Here is an 8,121-nt window from a genome sequence, read left to right as displayed (position 1 = left end):
CTTCTTTGGATTTCATGTCGGATCTCCGGATACTCATTTCTCTTGAGCTGAAAGGGACCTCGGGGATCACCTTCTTCTTGGCCACAACATCATAGAAATGGTCTTGATGGGCTTTGGAGATGAACCTTTCCATCTCGCATGACTCGGAGGTGGAAGCTTTTGTCTTCCCTTTCCCTTTTCTAGAGGATTCTTCAGTCTTAGGTGCCATCAATGGTAATGGAAAAACAAAAAGCTTATGCTTTTACCACACCAAACTTAGAATATTGCTCGCCCTCGAGCAAGAGAAGAAAGAATAGATGAAGAAGAAGAAGAAAATATGGAGAGGAGGGGGGAGGTGTGTTTCGGCCAAGACGAGAAAGAGAGGGTTGTGTTGTGTGAAAATGAGGAAGAATGGAAGGCTTTATACACAGAAGGGAGGGGGGTAAGTTTCGGCCATATAGGGTGGGTTTGGGTGGGAAATTGATTTTGAATTTTGAAGGTAGGTGGAGTTTATGAGGTAGGTGTATGGGGAAGAGTGGATGGATGTGAGTGGTGAAGAGGTGATGGGGAAGAGAGATTGAGGTGATTGGTGAAGGGTTTTGGGGAAGAGTGTTTATGGGATTGTGTGAAAGAGAGGTGAGAAGAAGTGAGTAGAGGTAGGTGGGGATCCTGTGGGGTCCACAGATCCTGAGGTGATCCTGTGGGGTCCACAGATCCTGAGGTGTTCAAGGATTTACAACCTTGCACCAAATTAGGCATGTAAAATGCCCTTGCACACAACTCTGGGCGTTCAGCGCCAGGTTGGTGCCCATTTTGGGCGTTCAACGCCCATTTGTTGCCCATTTCTGGCGTTGAACGCCAGAACCATGTTTGTTTTGGGCGTTCAGCGCCAGCTCTTCTCCAGGGTGCAATTCTGGTGTTCAAACGCCCAGATGCTGCCCATTTCTGGCGTTCAACGCCAAAACCATGCTCTGTTCTGGCGTTGAACGCCCAAAACATGCTTCTTACTGGCGTTTAAACGCCAGTAAGGTCTTCCTCCAGGGTGTGATTTTTCTTCTGCTGTTTTTGATTCCGTTTTCAATTTTTTTATTTATTTTGTGACTCCACATGATCATGAACCTAATAAAACATAAAAAACAAAAATAAAATTAGATAAATAAACATTGGGTTGCCTCCCAACAAGCACTTCTTTAATGTCAATAGCTTGACAGTGGGCTCTCATGGAGCCTCACAGATGTGCAGAGTTTTGTTGAGACCTCCCAACACCAAACTTAGAGTTTGGATATGGGGGTTTGACACCAAACTTAGAAGTAGGTTGTGGCCTCCCAACACCAAACTTAGAGTTTGACTGTGGGAGCTTTGGTTGACTCTGCTTTGAGAGAAGCTTTTTCTGCTTCCTCTCCATGGATGCAGAGAGAGATCCTTGAGTTGTAAACACAAGGTTGTCCTTATTTAATTGAAGGATCAATTCTCCTCTATCCACATCAATCACAGCTCTTGTTGTGGCTAGAAAAGGTCTTCCTAGGATGATGGATTCATCCTCTTCCTTTCCAGTATCCAGGACTATGAAATCAGTAGGGATGTAAAGGCCTTCAACCTTTACTAACACGTCCTCTACTTGTCCATAAGCCTGTTTTCTTGAATTGTCTGCCATCTCTAATGAGATTTTAGCAGCTTGCACCCTATAGATTCCCAGTTTCTCTATTACAGAGAGGGGCATGAGGTTTATTCCTGAACCAAGGTCACACAAAGCCTTAAAGATCATGGTGCCTATGGTACAAGGTATTATGAACTTTCCAGGATCCTGTCTCTTCTGAGGCAATGTCAGTTGATCCAGATCACTTAGTTCATTGGTGAACAAGGGAGGTTCATCTTCCCAAGTTTCAATACCAAATAATTTGGCATTTAGCTTCATGATTGCACCAAGGAACTTGGCAGCTTGCTCTTCAGTAACATCCTCATTTTCTTCAGAAGAGGAATACTCATCAGAGCTCATGAATGGCATAAGGAGGCTCAATGGAATCTCTATGGTCTCTAGATGAGCCTTAGAGTCCTTTGGTTCCTCAGAGGGAAGCTCCTTATTGATCACTGGACGTCCCAGGAGGTCTTCCTCCTTGGGATTCACGTCCTCTCCTTCCCTTACAGGTTCGGCCATGGTGCTTATGTCAATGGCCTTGCACTCTCCTTTTGGATTCTCTTCTGTATTGCTTGGGAGAGTACTAGGAGGGATTTCAGTGATCCTTTTACTCAGCTGGCCCACTTGTGCTTCCAAATTTTTAATGGAAGACCTTGTTTCATTCATGAAACTTACAGTGGCCTTGGATAGATCAGAGACTAAGTTTGCTAAATTATAGGTACTTTGTTCAGAGTTCTCTGTCTGTTGCTAAGTGGATGATGGAAAAGGTTTATTATTGTTAAACCTGTTTCTTCCACCATTATTAAAGCCTTGTTGAGGCCTTTGATCCTTCCATGAGAGATTTGGATGATTTCTCCATGATGGATTATAGGTGTTTCTATATGGTTCACCCATGTAATTTACCTCTGCTATTGCAGGGTTCTCAGGATCATAAGCTTCTTCTTCATAAGAAGCCTCTTGAGTACTGTTGGATGCAGCTTGCATTCCAGTCAGACTCTGAGAAATCATATTGACTTGCTGAGTCAATATTTTATTCTGAGCCAATATGGCATTCAGAGTATCAATTTCAAGAACTCCCTTCTTCATAGGCGTCCCATTACTCACAGGATTCCTCTCAGAAGTGTACATAAACTGGTTATTAGCAACCATGTCAATGAGTTCTTGAGCTTCTGCAGGCATTTTCTTTAGGTGAATGGATCCATCTGCAGAAGTATCCAATGACATCTTTGATAGCTCAGATAAACCATCATAGAATATATCCAGGATGGTCCATTTTGAAAGCATGTCAGAAGGACACTTTTTGGTCAGCTGCTTGTATCTTTCCCAAGCTTCATAGAGGGATTCACCTTCTTTCTGTCTGAAGGTTTGAACATCCACTCTAAGCTTGCTCAGCTTTTGAGGAGGAAAGAACTTGGCTAAGAAAGTCGTGACCAGCTTATCCCAAGAGTTCAGGCTATCTCTGGGTTGAGAGTCGAACCACACTCTAGCTCTGTCTCTTACAGCAAAAGGGAAAAGCATGAGCCTGTAGACTTCAGGATATACTCCATTAGTCTTAACAGTATCACAGATCTGCAAGAATTCAGTTAAGAACTGAAAAGGATCTTCAGATGGAAGTCCATGAAACTTGCAGTTTTGCTGCATCAGAGAAACTAGCTGAGGTTTCAGCTCAAAATTGTTTGCTCCAATGGTAGGAATGGAGATGCTTCTTCCATGTAAATTGGAATTAGGTGCAGTAAAGTCACCAAGCATTCTCCTTGCATTATTGTTGTTGGGTTCGGCTGCCATCTCCTTTACTTGTTTGAAATTTTCAATAAGGTTGTCTCTGGATTGTTGTAATTTAGCTTCTCTTAGTTTTCTCTTCAGAGTCCTTTCAGGTTCTGGATCAGCTTCAACAAGAATGCCTTTTTCTTTGTCCCTGCTCATAAGAAATAGAAGAGAAAAAGAAAAGAAGAGGAATCCTCTATGTCACAGTAAAGAGGTTCCTTATTGTTAGTAGAAGAAGAGAAGAAGAAAAAAATTCGAACACAGATAGAAGAGGGGGTTCAAATTTGGTGAGTAATGTGAGGAAGAGATGTTAATAGATGAATAAATAAATAAAAGGAGATGAGAAAGAAAGAATTTTGAAAATGATTTTTGAAAAAGAGTTAGTGATTTTCGAAAATGGTTTTTGAAAAATGTTAGTAATTTTCGAAAATTAAGATTTAAAATTTGAAATAATTAGTTAATTAAAAAGAAATTTTGAAAAAGAGGGAGATATTTTCGAAAATTAGAGAGAGAGAGAGAGTTAGTTAGGTAGTTATGAAAAAGATAAGAAACAAACAAAAAGTTAGTTAGTTAGTTGAAACAAATTTGAAAATCAATTTTGAAAAGATAAGAAGATAAGAAGTTAGAAAAGATATTTTGAAATCAAATTTTTGAAAAAGGTAAGATAAGAAGATATTTTTGAAAAGATATGATTGAAATTAGTTTTTGAAAAAGATTTGATTTTTTAAAAATCTCAATTAATGACTTGATTCACAAGAAATCACAAGATATGATTCTAGAACTTAAAGTTTGAATCTTTCTTAACAAGTAAGTAACAAACTTGAAATTTTTGAATCAAAACATTAATTGATGATGTTATTTTCGAAAATATGATGTAAAATTAAGAAAAAGATTTTTGAAAAATATTTTTGAAATTTTCGAAAATAACTAAAAAAAATTGAAAAAAGATTTGATTTTTAAAAAAGATTTTGAAAAAGATAAGATTTTTTTAAATTGAAAATTTGATTTGACTCATAAAAACAACTAGATTTTAAAAATTTTTTGAAAAAGTCAAATCTAATTTTCGAAATTTTGAGAGAGAAAAAGGGGAAGATATTTTTTTATTTTTGAATTTTTATGATGAGAGAGAAAAACAAGAAAAATGATGCAATGCATGAAAGTTATGGATCAAAACAATGGATGCATGCAAGAATGCTATGAATGTCAAGATGAACACCAAAAACACTTTGAATGTCAAGATGAACATCAAGAACTTATTTTTGAAAATTTTTTTTATGCAAAGAAAACATGCAAGACACCAAACTTAGAAATCTTTCATGTTTAGACTCTATGGATGCAAAACTGCACATGAAAAACAAGAAAAGATGCAAAACAAGAAAATATCAAGATCAAACAAAAAGACTTACCAAGAACAACTTGAAGATCATGAAGAACACCATGAATGCATGAATTTTTTCGAAAAATGCAAGATGAACATGCAATTGACACCAAACTTATAACATGACTCAAGACTCAAACAAGAAACACAAAAAATATTTTTGATTTTTATGATTTTCTAATTTTTTTTGTATTTTTTTCGAAAATTATTTGAAAAACAAAAATAAGGATTCCAAAATTTTTAATATGAATTCCAGGAATCTTATGCTCTTTAGTCTAAAGCTCCAATCAAAGGGTCAGGCATGGCTTAATAGCCAGCCAAGCTTTAGTATGTAACTCAGACATGACACGCCTGACATGCCCTACAGAGGAATTAGACATGGCTTTACAGCCAGCCATGCTTCATGAAACACTAGAATTCATTCTTAAAAATTCTGAAGAAAAATATATTTTTTGAAAACATTTTTATTTTTTTTTTAATTTTTTTTTCGAAAACAATGGAGAAATTTTTGAAAGATTTTTGAAAACTTTTTGAAAAGAAAACAAAAAGAAAGTTACCTAATCTGAGCAACAAGATGAACCGTCAGTTGTCCAAACTCGGACAATCCCCGGCAACGGCGCCAAAAACTTGGTATGCGAAATTGTTACTCAAGTTGTGAATTATTATTCGAAATTGATTCCCTGGCAATGGCACCAAAAACGGATGCACAGAACCATGGTCTAAACATATCTTCACAACTTCGCATAACTAACCAGCAAGTGCACTGGGTCGTCCAAGTAATACCTTATGTGAGTAAGGGTCGAATCCCACGAAGATTGTTGGTATGAAGCAAGCTATGGTCACCTTGTAAATCTCAGTCAGGCGGATATAAAATAGTTATGTAGTTTTCGAAATGTAGTAATAAAAGAAGGATAGAAATACTTATATAAATCATTGGTGAGAATTTCAGATAAGCGTATGGAGATGCATTCGTTCCTCTGAACCTCTGCTTTCCTGCTGTCTTCATCCAATCAGTCTTACTCATTTCCATGGCTGGCTTTATGCAAGGGCATCACCGTTGTCAGTGGCTACATCCCCTCCTCTTGTGAAAATGGTCCAAGATGCCCTGTCACGGCACGGCTAATCATCTGAGGTTCCCGATCATGCTGGAATAGGATTCACCATCCTTTTGCGTCTGTCACTACGCCCAGCACTCGCGAGTTTGAAGCTCGTCACAGTCATTCAATCATTGAATCCTACTCGGAATACCACAGACAAGGTTTAGACTTTCCGGATTCTCTTGAATGCCGCCATCATTCTAGCTTACACCACGAAGATTCTGATTAAGAGATCTAAGAGATACTCATTCAATCTAAGGTAGAACGGAAGTGGTTGTGAGGCACGCGTTCATAGGGAATGATGATGATTGTCACGTTCATCACATTCAAGTTGAAGTGCGAATGAATATCTTAAAAGCAAAATAAGATGAATTGAATAGAAAACAGTAGTACTTTGCATTAATCTTTGAGGAACAGCAGAGCTCCATACCTTAATCTATGGAGTGTAGAAACTCTACCGTTAAAATTACATAAGTGAAAGGTCCAGGCATGGCCGAGATGGCCAGCCCCCAAAACGTGATCAAAGATAGCATACAACTGATCAAAGATGTCTAATACAATAGTAAAAGGTCCTATTTATAATAAACTAGCTACTAGGGTTTACATAAGTAAGTAATTGATGCATAAATCCACTTCCAGGGCCCACTTGGTGTGTGCTTGGGCTGAGCTTGAAGTCTACACATGGAGAGGTCATTCTTAGAGTTGAACGCCAGCTTTTGTGCCATTTTGGGCGTTGAACTCCACTTTACAACTTGTTTCTGGCGCTGGACGCCAGAATTAGGCAGAGAGCTGGCGTTGAACGCCAGTTTGCGTCATCTAAACTTGGGCAAAGTGTGAACTATTATATATTGCTGAAAAGCTCTGGATGTCTACTTTCCAACGCAATTGAAAGCGCGCCATTTTGAGTTCTGTAGCTCCAGAAAATCTACTTTGAGTGCAGGGAGGTCAGAATCCAACAGCATCAGCAGTCCTTCTTCAACCTCTGAATCTGATTTTTGCTCAAGTCCCTCAATTTCAGCCAGAAAATACCTGAAATCCCAGAAAAACACACAAACTCATAGTAAAGTCCAGAAATGTGAATTTAACATAAAAACTAATGAAAACATCCCTAAAAGTAACCAGATTCTACTAAAAACATACTAAAAACAATGCCAAAAAGCGTATAAATTATCCGCTCATCAGAAGGATTATAGCCATTTAGATACCTTGTCCTTAAGTGAGAAAGGGAACAAAAGTAGTCTATAGGTGTCAGGATGAACACCATTAGACTTCACAGTATCACATATCCTCAGGAAGGTGGTTAGATGTTGATTGGGGTCTTCTTGGACACCTCCTCCGAATGAACAGTTGTTCTGAACAATGGTGATGAGCTGTGGCTTTAGTTCAAAGTTGTTGGCATGTATGGTTGGCCTTTGGATGCTACTTCCACAGTTTCCTGGGTTTGGGTTGATGTAAGAGCCTAGAACTCTTCTCTCTTGCCCAGCATGATTTGCTAGACCTTCTCTGCCATGGTTGTGAGCCTCTTCTTTATGATGGTTCTCCATGTTTTCATCCATATCTGGTTCAAAGTACTCCTCCTCTTCCTCAGCACCAACTATTCTCTTTCCTCTTGCTTCTCTCCTTAATCTAAGGAAGGTCCTCTCAGATTCAGAATCAAAGAAAGTTGAAGCCCCGCTTCTTCTCCCTGTCATACAACCAACAAGGCACAAGCAAGGAAATAATTGCAGAAAGTACTCTTGTTAAAATTGCTGTTAGTGTGAGTGATGCAATATATCAAACAGTTAGTGGGTTAGTGAACTGAATAGTAAATAACTAAGAAAAAGGAGTAGGGGGAGGGAGAAAAATAACTAAAACTGAAAGTAATTAACTCAAACAGAAATTTAAATCAAACAAAAGAAAAATGCTCAATCTAGTTATCCTCCAATTTAATCATTATTGATACAAAATCAATCCCCGGCAACGGCGCCATAAACTTGATAGCATGGAAACTTGTCTCTCAACAATTTTCCTTCGGCAAGTATACCAAATTGTCGTCAAGTAAAAACTCACAATAGAGTGAGGTCAAATCCCACAGGGATTGATTGGTCAAGAAACTTTAATTAGAGGAATGTTCTAGTTGAGCGAAGGAGAATTTGGTTTGAGAGTTGCAGGAAATTAAATGGCAGGAAAGTAAATAGCAGAAAATGTAAATTGCTGGAAATAAAGAGCTGAATGTAAATGGCAGAAAGTAAATTGCAGAATCTTAAATGGGAATGGGGAAGATGCTC

The 8,121-nt window shown here is 38.3% G+C and overlaps 1 non-coding gene across 1 annotated transcript; it reads left to right on the top strand.

Moving 5' to 3' along the window:
- The first annotated feature begins 2,893 nt into the window (after positions 1-2,893).
- Positions 2,894-3,001, top strand: LOC148580511 (small nucleolar RNA R71). The gene has a single exon (XR_015897279.1). It is a non-coding gene; the product is annotated as a small nucleolar RNA R71 (small nucleolar RNA).
- The last annotated feature ends 5,120 nt before the right edge of the window (positions 3,002-8,121 follow it).

This window comes from Arachis ipaensis, chromosome B10 (assembly GCF_059453495.1).
Source record: "Arachis ipaensis isolate K30076 ecotype BB chromosome B10, ASM5945349v1, whole genome shotgun sequence".
In the NCBI taxonomy this organism is placed as follows: domain Eukaryota; kingdom Viridiplantae; phylum Streptophyta; class Magnoliopsida; order Fabales; family Fabaceae; genus Arachis; species Arachis ipaensis.
The sequence above is the reverse complement of the archived record's forward strand: the minus strand, read 5'-3'. Positions and strand labels throughout refer to the sequence as shown.